The sequence below is a fragment of the Halichoerus grypus genome, chromosome 3, assembly GCF_964656455.1.
Source record: "Halichoerus grypus chromosome 3, mHalGry1.hap1.1, whole genome shotgun sequence".
Classification (NCBI taxonomy): domain Eukaryota; kingdom Metazoa; phylum Chordata; class Mammalia; order Carnivora; family Phocidae; genus Halichoerus; species Halichoerus grypus.
Window position 1 is genome coordinate 74,456,423 of NC_135714.1, and position 18,030 is coordinate 74,474,452.

General features: G+C 34.2%; 1 pseudogene; it reads left to right on the plus strand.

Annotated features, from left to right (window-relative positions):
- Positions 1–17,242: 17,242 nt before the first annotated feature.
- On the plus strand, positions 17,243–17,312 carry LOC118555691 (U4 spliceosomal RNA; annotated as a pseudogene).
- Positions 17,313–18,030: the final 718 nt, after the last annotated feature.

The window sequence follows — 18,030 nt, forward strand, 5'->3', positions numbered from 1 at the left end:
TTAACTGAAAGAATACAATGGCCATTCTGAGCTTTGGTGAAATAGAGAAATAGACCTAGGACCAGAATTTAAGATACACAGTATGTGTAAGAAGACAAACTGACTTGGTCAGCTGTCACAAATGAGATCAATAATAAAGCTGCAGTTAACTGGGCTAACATTTAAAAGAAAGATCTCTATGCCTGGTTACTGACTAGTGAATGCCTTTATAATCCCTTAATATTCTTGGAATTTTGAGACAAGATGGTAGCATTAACACATTTTGAAACTTGACAATCTGCTTCAAACTTATGAGGGGTAATTAAAAAAAAAAACTATTAAATGTCAATGTGTAAAAACAAGATGGAATTCTCTACAAACCTATATTGAGAGGAAAGTCAGGCTTCTGAGTTGACATTGAAGTCACAAGGTCCTATAAAAGCTGGCATAACGTGTAAGCTTTAAGACTAGTGTTTTTATGCTTGAATTCTGGGGTCAAGTACAAACCATCAATGTCAGAAAAATGACACTGACTTCCATGTTTGAGGTGAGGAGTGATGTTACATGTCTGAATCATAAACAGGAGAGAAAATGTCGCTACCCATTCACCTAGGATTCAACAGAAAATTTATAGTTCCTTATATCCAGAAAAAAAGAGTAAGAGGCACACATTAAAGGCTGGAGACAGAACCAGGCTCTGACCTACAGTTGTTAATACAAGATTTAACTTGGAGACATGAACGCCAAAGACCTTGGAATGAAGTAACTGATAAAACCTATTGAACACACAGAACTCTTCACATAAGTATGTATCTCAAACAAAAATTACAAAATTCATTAAGAAATTCTATGCTGGGATGGGGGGTGGGGAGGGTGTCCAGGTGGCTCAGTCAGTTGAGCATTCTACCTTTGGTTTCAGCTTAGGTCATAATCTCAGGGTGGTGGGATTGAGCCCCATGCCGGGCTCCTGTCTGCTTCTCTCCATCTCCCTCTGCCCCTCCCCCTGCTCTCTCTCTCTCTTTTTCTCTAAAATAAGTAAATAAATCTTTTTTAAAAAAGAAATTCTATGCAATGAGATGTAAATCCAAGATTCCAAAACAAAAAAACAACACATCCAAGAAAATAGAGAGAATATAATATCTTAAAAGTTGTTAAATGAAATATGATCGAAAGTCTAAAGTTATCGGGAGAATAGTAACATCTATTAGAGGTTTTGAATTAACAGGTAGGTAAACTTTAAAAAGAATCTTCTGACAATTATAAAAATACAGTAACTGAAGAGATGGAATACATTATGGTCTTGACAAACTGAAGAGAGGATATTGACCTAAGAAACAGAAAGTATCAAATCTATATGCAGGCAAAGTGGAGAAATGAAGATAAGAAAACATAGGTAAGAAGTTACAGACAGAAAAGATAATCCAAGTGCATCCAAACCAATGATTATAAGAATTTTTCAAAGGTATTTCTCTATTATTTATAGAGAGAATTGAAGAAGAAAAAGAAGAAAAATGATAAAGAATAAAATGGCTGAAAATTTTCTGGAACTAAAGAATATGATCCTTAAAACTAAAAAAAACAATCAGAGTGTTGCGTATGATTAGGAGGCTAACAGCAGAATGGTAGTATTATAGTTGCTGAATCTCAAAATATTTCCTACAAATACAGGTAAAGCAAATAGGCATAATAAAACCCACAGACAATCTCTGCAACAAAACTAAATAATAAGACGTAATAATTACCAAAACAGAAGTGAGTAGTGCCAAATCACCTACATCAGCAAGATATTGATATTGTCAGAAATTATGCAGAAAGAAATGTTGAGAAGTCAGAGGTACTTATGAACATCCCTTAAAACTAGGCACCTATTATGGATTGAATTGTGTGCCCCCCAAAAAATTGAGACTCTAACCCCCAGTACCTCAGAAAGTGACCTTATTTGGAAATAGGGTCCTTACATAGGTAATCAAATTAAAATGAAATCATTTGGTTGGACTATAATCCAGGATAATTGGTGCTCGTATAAAATAGGGGATTTGGACACAGAATCAGATATGCACACAGGGAGAATGCTGTGGGAACATGAAGGCAGGGATCAAGATGATGCATCTATAATCCAAGAAATGCCAAAGATTGTCAGCAAACCATTAGAAGTTAGAAGATAGAAATGGAATGGGCTCTTCCTCAGAAGGAACAACCTTCCTGACACTTTGATCTTGGACTTCTAGCCACCAGAATTATAAGATAATAAATTTCTATTGTATAGAGAACTCAGGTTTGGGTATTTTGTTATAGCAGCCCTAGCAAACTAATACAATACAAATTATCAAATTGTTAACACCTTGTTATAGAATGCTCAGAGAGTCCATCTGAGAACAGCTTCTGAAAAAATGCTCATTTTGTGGTGAGTGTAAGGGGACCACTAAAATATCTGAATACTATGATCTCTTATCCATATGGAAAAGCTTCACCCTAAGAATGGCCATGTAGGCTTAGTCTCCTACTGTCTTTAGTTTTATAATTCTATCTCTATAATTCTGCCAGAAGTTCTGATGGTTTCAATGTCTTCCAGAAGCAGTTCTGCCTGGGAAGGCCTGGATTCTCAGCCTCTTGCTCTGTACCCAGAATTGGCAAACGTTATCCACAGGAAAACCAAATGCAGAATTTTGGTTCAACTGTTTGGCCCTCCCTTCTTGGTAATATTGGTCTTTCTCATCCTGGCTGCTTCAGTAACTTTCTCATGCCTATAAACAGGTAATTCTTAAAAATTCAACTTTATTTTACAGTTCACCCAACTTTTTGAATTATTCATGATGGAGGTATTTGTGTATTCTAAACTACTCTGCCTTACTCGAAAATAGAAGTTAATGTTGCCTTATGTTTGAACCAATAAGATATATTCCAAAACGAATTTGAGTGCCTCTCTCTCTCTTATATATATGTGTGTGTGTGTGTGTGTGTGTGTGTGTGTGTGTGTGTATATATATATATTGCTTTCTACATTTTTATTCATACACTTATATGTCACTTTTCATGTTTCAGTAGGAAGCATTAAGTATGACCTGTACATTTTTAATAGACTCTGAAAATTGACAATACAGTGAATATCAAAAAGATAAATGCTATATTTGGTTTAGTAAAAAATTCAGCTACACAGTTTATAAATGTATTGTTTCTTCTTTTCAGGTGAATTTATTTAATTTGTAGTCCTATATTTTCCTCAAGAATCACTACTTCATATCATGACTCTCCTTAGAGTAAATGAGAAAAAACTATTTCTCAGCAATTGCTCATTTAAGTTTATCTAAAGGAAAAGAGAGATAGGAGTCTGGAAGTCCTTACTAATGCTCAGGGGAGTCTAATGATCAGTTTGTGTTTGAAGTGGCCCTACATTCTGTGACTGACTTCCATACTATAAGTTTCTATCTATTGTATGCTAAACTTAAATTAACACACTTAAGGAAAATAACATAGGTGATCTCAGAATTGAGTAGCTTTCATTTCCTGAGCCTAATTTATAATATCAGAAATACCTGAAGCAATGCAATTTGACCACATTCTTCTACCCTAAAGCATGTGAAATTTCTCAGAACTCATGAAATATAAAACTTACTATAGACTTTTTTTTCTGGACTTGAAAAACACAAGACTTTCTCCCTCATCTCCTCTTCTTGTTACCAAGTTTGAATTCAAGGTATGAATCCATTCACATTAAGGAACAAGTCACCCTAAGAAAAAAAGAAAAACACTCAAATGCTCCCCCCACCAAACCCACCACAGCACAAAAATATAAATACTTCCTCCTAAAATTCATTTGAATAGACCACAATTCAGTTCAAGGCAAAGACTGCTTAACAATTCAAAAGATAAGCATAAACTGTTCATTTCCTAATTCATCATTTTGTTATATATATTTTTTCTTTTATTATTAATAAGAAAATCATTGCAGTACACTGACAATTACTAGCTACTTGCAAACAGTCATACTGACAATTCAGTTAAATGTTTTATAAGGTGTTTAGGTTCACAAATAGAATTATTTTCCACATGGTATAAGAAAGGTTTGGCACATAATACTCATGAACAATAAAATGAGTTTGGTGACTACTTCCCCTTTCTACTACCAGACTGGAAAATTTCTCATAAATTTTGTGTCCCTCTGTTTGTCACAAACATCTGCTTAGCCTTCACACCTTTTTGTGTTTCAGCCAAGATGAAATTAAAATTGATGGAAGTATCTACTATAAAAAAAAAGGTAGCACAGATAATTGGGGAGTGGAATGTAGTGTGCAACATTGCTTTGCATCCAGCACCTTCATTATGACAGTGTTCTAAACTCAAACGTTTTGACAATTCCTGAGGAGAATTGGTTTATAAAAGAGTGTTTAAATATAATGAAATCGAATGTTAAGGATATATAAATATTTATTTCATTAAGTTAAAAGTTTAGCAATTTGGGGCACCTGGGTGGCTCAGTCGGTTAAGCAGCTGCCTTCGACTCAGGTCATGTTCCCGGGGTCCTGGGATGGAGCCCCACGTCGGTCTCCCTGCTCAGTGGAGAGTCTGCTTCTCCCTCTCCCTCTGCCTGCCTCTCTGCCTACTTGTGCTCTCTCTCTATCTCTCTGTCAAATAAATAAATAAATAAAATCTTTAAAAAAAAAAGTTTAGCAATTTAATTTAAATCTTTATATTATAAAGCATTCTTTTTGGATTGAGGAAAACAATGTTAGCCCTCATATTTTTTCCTCCTTTGTTACAGTCATAATATTCTGAAACAATATTATTTAATGTTAAACAGTGAGCTCCACAAGACTGGCACAAAAATAGACACATGGATCAATGGAACAGAATAAAAAACCCAGAAATGAACCCACAACTCTGGTCAAGTAATCTTCAACAAAACAGGAAAGAATATCCAATGAGAAAAAGACAGTCTCTTCAACAAATGGTGTTAGAAAACTGGACGGCAACATACAAAAGAATGAAATTGGATGACTTTCTTATACCACACACAAAAATAAATTCAAAGTGGATTAAAGACCTAAATATGAGACAGGAAACCATTAAAATCATAGAGGAGAACACAGGCAGCAACCCATTGACATCAGCCACAGCAACTTCTTACTCTATATGTCCCTGAGGCAAGGGAAACAGAAGCAAAAATTAACTGTTGGTACTTCATCAGAATAAAAAGCTTTTGCACAGTGAAAGAAATGGTCAACAAAACTAAAAGGCAAATTATGGGAGGGGAGAAGATACTTGCAAAAAAAAAAACCAAATTAGGGTTAGTATCCAAAATCTATAAAAAACTTATCAAACTCCACACACTCAAAATGAGTAATCCAATAAAAAATGGGCAGAAGTCATGAATAGGCATTTTTCCAGAGTATATACAGATGACCAGTGGACACATGAAAAGATGTTCAACATCACTGATCCTCAGGGAAATACAAATCAAAACTACAATGAGATATCACCTCACACCTGTCAGAATGGCTAAAATCAACAACACAGGAAACAACAGGTCTTGGCAAGGATGTGGAGAAAGGGGAAACCTCTTGCACTGTTAATTGGAATGCAAACTGGTGCAGCCACTGTGGAAAACAGTATGGAGACTCCCCAAAAACTTAAAAACAGAACTACCCTATAGTCCGGTAATTGCACTACTACGCATTTAGCCAAAAAAATACAAAAATACCAGTTTGAAGGGATGCAGGCACTCCGATGTTTACAGCAGCATTATCAACAATAGCCAAATTACAGAAAGAGCCCAAATGTCCATCAACTGATGAATGGATAAAGAAGAGGTGGTGTGTATATATATAATGGAATATTACTCAGCCATAAAAATGAATGAAATCTTGCCATTTGTAACAACATAGGTGGAGCTAGAAAGTATTATTCTAAGCAAATAAGTCAGTCAGAGAAAGAAAAATGCCATGTGATTTCACACATATGTGGAATTTAAGAAACAAAACAAATGAGCAAACGGAAAAAAAAAGAGAGGGAGGTAAAACAAGAAACAGACTTTTAACTATAGAGAACAAACTGAGGGGAGGGGTGGAGGTTGGGTTAAATGGGGGATGAAGGAGTGCACTTGTGATTAGCACTAGGTGTCGTATGGAAGTGTTGAATCACTAAATTGTACACCTGAAACTAATATTACACTATATGTTAACTAACTGGAATTTAAATAAAAACTTTAAAAAAAGTTTTAACTATCTGAATAGATTGCAGCTCTAGTTCATGGTCATAGGAAAACTGTGAGCTCATCAGTTTGTTATTATAAGGGAGGAAAACAGCAAGGGAATGACAACATGTAAAACACTAATAACGTGTTATATCAAATTATTTGAAGATAGAAGAAAAGTATGCTATAAAGTCCATTGGAATACATTTAAGTAAAATTGAAATTGGTTGTATATTGATCACTAAAATGAAATTTATTTTTGCACTTTCTAATCCTCTGGCTTTAACGTAGGTAGTGAAAGACATACCCAAACAAGACTAGTCCTTTCTACGACACCATTCTTTAAAGGAAGAGGCTTGATAATACTCACCTAAAATCAGGCATATAAATACAGCTCTCACCTTTTTTAGACTGTTTAAGTACTTTTCTCAACTATCATTAAATAGGAAATGGTCACTGCATATTTTCTTTGGTTTTATTGCTGTAAAACTATATGAAAAGAACCATTCTACATAATAATTGATAGAGAATGACCTATTAAAACCAGAGACTTCTATATACAAGGAGAAGCAAATTCTAAATTGTTTTATATAGTGAAGATAATTTATTTTATTGTTTGTGTAAAAACAAAAACATTAATTGGGTCAGAGGACTTATCCAAGATTTTACTTTTTTATGGCAATTACATGGAAAAATTATGTGATAGAATTTTTTTTTTCTCTTCAGTAAAAGTAATCTGCAATTAGCCATGTACCTTTTATCCACTGAAATTGTCTAGTTTTGGCTATAAGCAGGTCAGCTTCAGTTCTAAATATTTTTCTTAGCCATAGTAATATTAAACATACATACACACATTACAATTTCTGGTAGTGGGGTGGGCCAATTGGCCAATTGCCCTGACCACCAGTGAATAGAATTAAAATTTTCTTTAAATCAAATATGGATAACACTAAAAATATTAATGGACCTCATTTTTTAGAGCAGTTTAGGTTTACAGGAATTGAGCAGATAATACAAAGATTTCCTTCATATCTTCCCTCTTCCTCCTGCCCAGAGATTCCACTATCATTAACTTCCTGCATTAGTGTGCTACATTTTTTTCCCATTGGTGAAATAATACCAATACATATTATTATTAACTAAAGTCCAAATTTAAATTGGGTTCAGTCTATGTTGTACATTCTATGGGTTTTGACATATATATAATGACATGTATCCATTATGACAGTGTCATACAGAAGATACTCGTTATCTTAAACATCATGTGTTCCTCCTTTTCATCCTTCTCCCCTCCCTGAAGCTGCTAATTTTTTTTCCTGTCTCTATAATTTTGCCCTTTTTAGACTGTCATATAGTTGGGATCAAACAGCATGTAGTCTTTTCATATTGGCTTCTTTCACTAAGCAACATGCATTTAAGGTTATTCCATGTCTTTTTGTGGCTTTATAGCTCATTTATTTTTATCACTGAATAATATTCCACTGTATGGATGTATCACTGTTTATCCACTCACATTTTGAAGGACATCTTGGTTACTTCCAATTTTGACAATTATGAAGAAAGCTGCTGTACACATTCTTATTCATGCTTTCATGTTTACATAAATTTTCAACTCATTTGTGAACATACCCAGGAGTGTGATTACTGTATCATATAGTAAGATTATAATTAGCTTTGTAAGAAACCATCTTCCAAAAGATATCCACTATCTTACAATTTCTTTGTAAGAAATTATCTTACAAAGTTGTAGTATCTTTTTGCATCCCACCAACAATGAAGAATTCCTGTTGCTCTACATCCTCACCATTATTTGGTATTGTCAGGTTTTTGTTTTTTTTTTTTTTAATTTTAGCTATGCTAATAGGTATGTAGTGGTACCTCATTATTTTAATTTGCAATTCTCTAATGTCATATCATGGTGAGCACCTTTTAATATATTTACTTGCTATTGATTATCTCCTAAGCAATGTGTCTGTTCAGATCTTTACCTATTTTTAATTGGATTGTTTGCTTTCTTATTAATAAGGTTTAAGTGTTCTTTATATACATTTTGGATATATTTTTTATCAGGTATCTGTTTCATATAGAATATAAGAACCAGTTAACTGATGATAATGTTCTTTTCAGCTATATTTTTCCTGAATTTCTCCCTGCTGGATCTACTACTGGTGTAGAGGGGTGTTAATGGATTTGTCTGTTCCTCTTTACAGTTCTATTAGGTTTTGCCTTACATATTTTGAAAACCTATTTTTAAATATGTATTAAGGATTGTTATGTTTTCTTAGAGAAGTAACCCCTTAATCATTATGTAATGCCTTTTTTATCACTGATTGTTTTCCTTCTTCTGAGTATCCTTTGTCTGAAATTAATACAGCTACTCCTACTTCCTTTTGATTTGTGTCACAATGATATATCTTTCTCCATCCCTTTATTTTTAATATACATGTGTATTTATATCGAATGTGGGTTTTTTGTAGACAAAATGGTTTTTTGTTTTTTGATTTTTTCACTCTCTTTTAATTGGTATACTAAGGCATTCATATTTATTATTATTATTGATACATTTAGATTAATAGCCATAGTATTTGTAACTATTTTCTATTAGTTGCCCATGTTCTTTTTTTCCTTTTTTCTTCCACTCTCTTTTCTGCCTTGTGTGATTTTAACTGAGTACTTTATACAATTCCATTTTCTCTCTTAGCTTATGAATTATATTTTTTAAATTTTTTATTGTGATTGTCCAGAGGTTGCACTATACATTTACAACTATATAAGTTCACATTCAAATAACACTACACTATTTCATGGATGGTACAGATACATTATAATGGATTATCCCCAATTCCTCCCTCTTGTTCTTTAAAGCATTTCCATCATTTATTTCATTCATCCATAAGCTATAACCACATGATACATTGTTATTATTTTGAACAATAAACAAGTAGAGCAATTAAGAATAAGAAAAATAAAAGTGTGTATTTCATCTTCATTTATTCCTTCTCTAATGTTCACCTCTTTATATAGACCTGAGTTTCTAACCTATATTATTTTCCCTCTTTCTGAAGAACTTTGAGCCTTTCTCACAAGTCATGTATGTTGGTGAAAACCCTCAGTTTTTGTTGTCTGAGAAGTTCTTTATTTCTCCTTCATTTTTGAAGAATATTTTCATTGGATACAGAATTCTAGGTTGGTAGTTTGGGTCTTTCAATACTTTAAAACCCCATTCTCTTCTAGTTTGACTGGTTTGTGAAGAGAAGTCCAATGAAACTCTTACCTTTGTTCTTTGTTCCTTTATTGGTCAGGAGCCCCACCAACTTGCTTGGTGTTTTCTGATATTCCTATAGCTATAGTTTGATGTCTGGCATTAATATGAGGGACTTCTCAGCCATTATTTCTTCAAATATTTCTTTTGCTCCTTTCTCTCTTCTTATTTTTCTGCATGTTACACCATTTGAAATTGCCCCACAGTTTTTAGAGATCTCTTTATTTCTTTTCCATTCTTTTCTTTTTTTTCTCTTTAAAGTTTGGGAAGTTTCTACTAGCATATGATAAAGCTCACTGATTCTTTCCTCAATTGTGTCAAGTCTACTGATTGGCCCATCAAGGCAATTTTCATTACTGTTACAGAGTTTTTAATATCTAGTATTTCCTTTTGCTTCTTTCTTAGAGTTTCTATTACTTGTCTGTTCTTGAAAGTTTACTATTTTTTTCCTTTGAAGCCCCTAGCATATTAATCATAGTTATTTCACCTTACCTATATTGCACTTCCAAACTTCTGCCATTTGCAAGTCTGGTTCTCTTGTTTGCTTTGTCTTTTAGACTGTGTTTTTTTTTTTCTTTTTGTTTAGCATGCCTTATAATTTTCTGTTAAAAGTAGACATGATATATTGGGTAAAGGAACTAAGGTAAATATGCCTTTAGTATGAAGCTTTAGTTTTATCTTATAGGAGTTATGTTGTATTTATTGTTTTAGCCCTATGTATCTAATCTTTCAGTTTTCTCTAGTATCCTTATTTTTGTCTCCCCTGTATTATTTGAGTTTCCTTAACAGCTTATTCTTTTATTTTTTTTAAAGATTTTATTTATTCATTTGACAGAGAGAGACACAGTGAGAAAGGGAACACAAGCAGGGGGAGTGAGAGAGGGAGAAGCAGGCTTCCCGCGGAGCAGGGGGCCTGATGCGGGGCTCGATCCCAGGACGCTGGGATCATGACCTGAGCCGAAGGCAGACACTTAACGACTGAGCCACCCAGGCGCCCCAGCAGCTTATTCTTAAATAGAGTCTAAATTTTGCAGTTTTTAAATCTGTAATTGTCTGTTTTACAGGAGTCCTAATGATGTGGTAGTAAATTATGAGGGAGGACATTATTCTATAATCCTACAATTAGGTCTAAGTATTTTACCAGGTTTGTGGCCTAGAGCTGTAACTTTCACAAATGCTTCTCAGCTTTTTTACCCCCCTCAAGAGAGATAGGAAGGCAAAAAGTCCTGGAATGAGGTATTTCCTTTTCCTCACATGGGTCTAGCTCTGGCATCTAGCAAAGTAGTTTCTTTGGGGGCAGGAGGAGAGCCAAATTCTCTGGATATTTTTCAAAAGTATTACTTTTCCCCTGGGCTTACATCAAATGGTTACTTTTTCCCTCCCCTGCTTTTGAGTGTGCAAGAGTATTTGTTTTTTGCTGATTTTCACCATGATGAAGACTCTTATTGGTCCTACAGATAAAACTCACAAAAATGTGTGGTCCCCCTAATACTGGGCACCCAGGAGTTTTTCACTATCAAGCTAGTGCACATTCAGCTTCCAGAAGTTTGTCAATTTTAGTTTAAGATTTCCTACCAGTTTCTGGCTCCAGGGGCCTCTGTTCCTGGTAAGCTGTGATCTGTGTATTCATCTGTCTTGCCGGTTGTCAGGGCATCAGTTTGCTCTGTGCTTTCAAGTCTCTGATGTACCTAAGGAGAGTTGTTGATTTTCAGTTTGTTTAGAAACTTTCTTGTTATAAGATTTGGAGTAACAACTTCCAAGGTCTTTACATATCAGATCAAAAGCTGGAAGCCTGGATAGTACTTTTAAAAAAAATGTATCAAAGACTTACCAAGTTAGTTAGTAAAATAGGAATATAGGGATATTTAAAAAGTTATGAAACTTTTGATTTCAGTATTTTTTAAAAATCATATAAATTGATTGTAATAGTATCAGAGAAAAATTAAATTATTTTCAATGGAACAAAAATTATACTGACGTTGGCTTTCTAAAAGAAACAATGGCAGTCAGAAAGTAGTGGTATGATATTTTATCCTACACTGGCAAACATCCTTTGTAAGGATGAGGTGAAAAAAACATTTGCCAAAAAACAAAAATAGAGATTTTATTACAAATGAAATGTTACCAAAGGAAATTTTTAAGTAAGTAGTGGGCAGAAGAAAATAATACCAAAGGAAAATTCCAAGATGCAAAAAGAACTAAAGAACAAAGAAAGGTATACATTAGGGCATAAATCTAGAGAAATCTATAAAAACAATATAATTAACTCTTCTGTGGGTTTCAAAAAGAAAAAAATAGTCTACATAATAAAACCAGTATAAAAATGTCAAGGTGTGTGTTTGACATTAAAGTATTCTCAGGTTCTTGCATTAAGGGATGCTAGTAAAGATATTGATTATCTTAGACCTTGATGACCTAAAAAATAATTATAAAATGTCTAAAATAACTACAAAGATTAAAAATAGAATGTGGGTACGCCTGGGTGGTTCAGATGGTTAAGCATCTGGCTGCGGCTCAGGTCATGATCCCAGGATCCTGGGATCGAGCCCCTCGTCCGGCTCCTGGCTCAGCGGGGAGCCTGCTTCTTCCTCTGCCTCTCCCCCTGCTCGTGCTCTCTCTCTCTCTCCCTCTGTATCCCTGTGTCTCAAGTGAATAAATAAAATCTTTAAAAAATAATAATAATAAAAAAATAAAATAAAAATAGAATGTGTAGCATTCTAACTAGTACCAAAAATAGATTAAAAAATACTCTGACAATCAAAAGGAGGATATTGCAATGATGGCAGGGCATAGAAACATATTGCAATAGAAGATGCAAGCTAAGACTATAAAATAATAAATTCAAATATATCAATGTTGCAATAAATCTACATAAACCACTTTTTTAAAAAGCAAGGCATTGTTTATTTATAGAACATTCATTATAAAGTTTGGATCAAACTTTATGCCCACCAAACTATTGAATAAAACAAAAAAAATTAATTAATAAAGACAAAAAAAGTCAAGCAAATAATAAATACTAATTTAAAAAAAGAAAATTATTTCGTTATTGTAATATTACTTTTTTTAAGATTTTATTTATTCATTTGAGACACAGAGATACAGAGAGAGAGAGAGAGAGAAAGCATGAGCAGAGAGAGAGGCAGAGGGAGAGGAAGAAGCAGGTTTCTCATTGAGCCAGGAGCCCGATGTGGGGCTCGATCCCAGGACCCTGGGATCATGACCTGAGACAAAGGCAGACACTTAACCATCTGAGCCACCCAGGTGGCCCAGTAATATTATTTTGTGATATTTTGTATATATCCATTTGGACAGATGTCTGTGCTAGAGATGTATATTAGGGAGTTATTTGCATATAGATAATATTTAAAGTTATAAGACTTGATAAAACACCAAAGTGTGAATTTTATAGGAGGAAAGAATCAATATTGAGTGCCAGAAACCACCAGCTTTAAGATGTCAGTGAGATGAAGAAGAAGCAGTAAGAGAGATGAAAAACAGCCATCAATTTGAAAGGAAGAAATCCAGGAAGTTTTCTGAAAGTCAAGTGAAGACAGTGTGTCGAGGTGGAATGATTGATGAATCACGGTAAAGTCTGCTTATAATTCAAATAAGATTAGGGATGATGATCGATGATTAGACAGTAATGACAAGGACATTGATAATGTTGATAACTCATGGCATATTGTGTTCCCCAACACCCCTATTATCAATTTCTCATTCCATAATCAGTAGTAGTAATTTGTTTTTAACAATTAATTCTCCCTCACTCCCCTCTTTTTTAAAAATCAGAAATGAGGTTTTTCTTTCTATTGTTGTATTTATTCCAAAACTCCACACATTCAATACAGAAAAGGTTCCTTTATTATATACATAACTGGTTTATATTAATTGGGGAAATAAACCTTATTTACATGCTTTTCTTATGGTTGTCTTACTGAACAAAACAAGATATAATACTTAGAATATACAAATAGATTGATGTTTCTTCTCTTTTTCATCAATATAGATGAGATTATTAGGAAAAAACTTAAGAAATATTCTATCTAGGGCCATGCAAGATATTAACAGGGAACAAATAGAGAACCACCTCAATTGCTGCTGGGGATTCTTCTGTTCAGGAAGATCAAACACTAAGTTACATATATCTTCTCTAAAAGTACCACAAATTTTTAATTATGACCCAGTCCCATGGGACATATATGGATATTCTTGCTGATCCAGGTCCAAATGAGTTTATATTACATCCCTATAGATAGGATTTTTAATGATACCCACATGGAAGAAATCCTTAGAAGCCCTTTTCCATAATCTTAATCTTGCTAAATTTAACTTATTTTTCTTCCTACTGGTTTGCTTCTGAGATTTCAAATTTCCGTATATAGAGTCTAAATTATGATAAAAGCTGAAGGTCAAATTTTGCTCTTTATAATTCAAGGTAAGTAGTCAATTTTAGAAAGAGAAAGAAAAGATCTTCAACTCCCATATACAATCAACTGTGCCATCCACCTGCTTCCATTGTCACAATATTTATAGGTGTAAAAGCCACATATCAGGGAAATGCTCAATGTATTTGGGTATATTTTGTTTCAGCTATAAATTATTTCTTCCACAGCTAATTAAGAGGGACCGCATGTGTGCCTTGAAATTTCCTTATGTTCCTTTTATTCATGGTCTAGACTGAAGGAAGATATAAGTTGCCTACTTTATGATTTCTTTTCCATGATCCCAAACTTGATTTCTATTTATAGGGGATGACAATTCACAAGCAGAAAGTTTATCTGGGTTTTATCTTCCAAGCCGCATGGAAATATAAATAAAGAGTGAAACTTGAAGATTATTAGAAGAAAATGGAAGAGTCCTGTCTAGTCTCTATTATAAGACTTTTCTCCTTCCTATTAAAGGTCTACTCCATATTATGGTAGACCAGCTGTAATTTTGATGATTCAATATAGTTATTTACTAATATTAATGATTCTTATCTTGAGCAATAGATTGCAGCAGGTAGTGTGAGTTCTGAACTGACCCTATTAATTGGAGTGTGTTATCAAATAATTATTCTTCCCAGCACCATCTGACAGTGTAGCAACTTACCTTGAATACAATAGGGACATTTTATTTGCATCTTAACAAAGTTGAGATTTCTACCCAATTTGAATATGACATATATTCTATGATATCTCTGTGTGGATTATAAATAAATGAAGAAAATAAATTTAGCTATTCGAAATGTTTGTATGATTTGTGAGGAAGAACATTACACACAAGAATCAAATGCTGCTGGGGAGGTTCAAGATGGCAGTGTAGGAAGATCTTGAACTCATCTCCTCCCATAAACACAAAAAAATTTATAGCAACATATAAAATGATTCCCTCCTAAAGAGACCTGAAAACTAGATAAACAGAACTCCCACAACAAAGGATAAAAGGACGACATCGAAATGGGGAAGAGTGACAGAAACATGCTCATGCCAAAACAAAAACAAAACAAAACCCAATAAAACCACCCAAGGAAATGGCAATCCACAAACAAAAGGGATCTCACAAATATGTAACTTTTTTCCTGATAAATAAGGGGTCTGTGCTCCACACCAAGTATTTTAACCTCTAGATCTTGCACAGGAGAGATGAGTTCCCAAAATGTCTGGCTTTGAAAATAAACAGGGATTACATCCAGAAAACCCATAAACTGTAGGTAACAGAAAACCTGCTTTTACAAGGCTCATTAAAAAATTCACTTGCACTGGATCCTTGCACAAAAATACCAGTTTGAAAATCACCTAGGCCATATGGTAAGGAGACCCACTTATTAATCTTAAAACATCTGCAAGAAAGGCAGGAAATTTTTGGATCTCTCTCTAGGGCAGAGACACCAGTGAGTGCCATTTTGTGATCTCATTATAACTTCTAATACTGGCAATGGTGGGAGCCATTTGGAACTCTTCCTCTAACCTGTTTGTATTGAAGAGTGTGTCCCAGTAAGGGTTCTGCCTACACCCATGCTATAGCTCTGTGTCAACAGGAGACTGGATGAAGCAGAAGAACAGATTGGTGAGGTGGAAGACAAAAAAATGGAACTTACACAAATGGATTGGCAAAAGAAAAACAAATATTTACAAAAATAAAGTACTTAAAGGGATTTTTAGGATAACATTGAGTATAACAACATTCACATTATAGAGGTCACAGAAGGAAAAGAGAGAGAGAAGACCTGAAAACTTATTTGAAGAATTAATGGCTAAAAATTTCCCTCATCTGGATGAAACTGACATCCATGTCAGGAACCCCAGAGAGATCCAAATAAGAACCCCAAGAGATCCATACTAAGACACATTATAATCGAAATGGTAAAAATTAAAGAAAGAATCTTAACAGCAGCAAGAAAAAAAATGTTACATACAAGGGCAACCCCATAAAGCTATCAGATATTTTTCTCAGCAAAAAAAAAAAAAGAAAAGAAAAGAAAAAAAAATGCAGACTAAAATGGAGCAGTATGACATATTCAAAGTGTTGAAAGGAAAAAACTTCCAAACTTCCAACCAAGAATTCTCTACCCAGCAATGATTCAGAATTGAAGGGGTGAGCAAGGATTTTTCAGATAAGCAAACCATAAAGGAGTTCATTGCCACTACATCAGCCCTACTAGAAATGTTAAAGAGACTTCTTTAGGCTAAAAAGTAGTGGCACAGATAAATAATGATTTTACAAAAGTAAAAATCCCACAGCATCTGGGTGGCTCAGTTGGTTAAGCCTCGAACTCTTGTTTTCTGCTCATGTCATTATCTCAGGGTTGTGAGATCAAGCCCCACATTGGGCTACGCACTGGGTGTGGAGCCTACTTAAGATTCTCTCTCCCTCTCTTCTCCCCACCTCTCTTAAGAAAAAATAAATAAAAATCTCAATGGAAAAGGTAAATATATAGTAAAGATAGTAGAGCAATCATTTATAAAGCAAATATAAAGGTTAAAAGACAAAAGCAGCAAAATTAGTGAAAAATGCAATAATTCATTAATGGATGCATAATAAACATGTAAAATATGACATCAAAAACATAAAACATAGGGGAGGAGGAGCAAAAATATAAAATTTGGAAAGTGCTCAAATTTAAGTTCCTATCAACTTAAAACCAATGGTTATATACATAGGATATTATATGCAAATCTCATAATAACCACAAAGCAAAAACAAAAAGAAAAAAAAAGAGAGAAAGGAACCCAAACATAACACTAAAGAAAGTCATCAAACCACAAAGAAAAATAAAGAAGAAGAAAGAAACAGAGAGAAACTACAAAAACAGAAAACAATTAACAATAGGATAATAAGTATATACCTATCAATAATTACTTTAAATGTAAATGCATTATATTCTTCAATCAAAAGACATAGAGTGACTGAATGGATAAATTTTTTTTTTTTAAGATTTTATTTATTTATTTGAGATAGAGAATGAGACAGAGAGAGAGAGCATGAGAGGGGGAAGGATCAGAGGGAGAAGCAGACTCCCTGCTGAGCAGGGAGCCTGATGCGGGACTCGATCCCAGGACTCCAGGATCATGACCTGAGCCGAAGGCAGTCGCTTAACCAACTGAGCCACCCAGGTGCCCTGAATGAATAAATTTTTTTAAAAAAAGGACCCATTTATATATGCCTTATAAGAGACTTACTAAGAATTAAAGACACAAAGAGACTGAAAATAAAGAGACAGAAAAAGATATTCCATGCAAATAGAAACAAAAAGAAAGCTGGTGTAGCTATACTCAGCTCAGACAAAAGAGACATTAAAACAAAGACTGTAATAAAAGACTAAGAACAGCTTTGCGCAGTGGCAGTATCGTAGCCACTGAGGTTTATCCGAGGCGCGATTATTGCTAATTGAAAAGACAAAGAAGAGCATTACATAACAATAAAGAGGTCAATCCAGTAAGAAGACATAACATTTACAAATATATATGCATCCAATATAGAACCAGAATGTATAAAGCAGGGGCACCTGGATGACTTAGTTGGTTGAGCATCTGACTCTTGATTTTGGCTCAGGTCATGATCTTGGGGCCATGAGATCAAGCCCTACATCCAGCTCCATGCCCAGCAGGGAGTCTGCTGGAGATTCTCTCCCACTCTTTCCCACTCCCTCAACCCCTCCTTCACTCCTGCATGCTCTTCTCTCTCTTTCTCTAAAAATAAATAATTATTTTAAAAAATATATAATGCAAATATTAACAAACCTAAAAGGAGAAATTGACAGGAATATGATAATAGCAGGGGATTTTAACACCCAACTTAAGTCATCGGATACATCATTCAAACAGAAAATCAGAAGGATACATCATCCTTAAGTGACACATTAGACCAGATGGACTTAATAGACATAAACAGAACATTCCATTAAAAAACAACAGAATACACATTCTTCTCAAGGACACATGGGACATTCTCCAGGATACATTACATGTTAGCCACAAAACAAGTATCAGTAAATTCAAGATGACTGAAATCATGTCAAGCATCTTTTCTGACAACAGTGCTATGAAAGTAAAAATCAATGAGAAGAATAAAACTGGAAAAAAACACAAAAATATGGGTATTAAAAACATGCTAC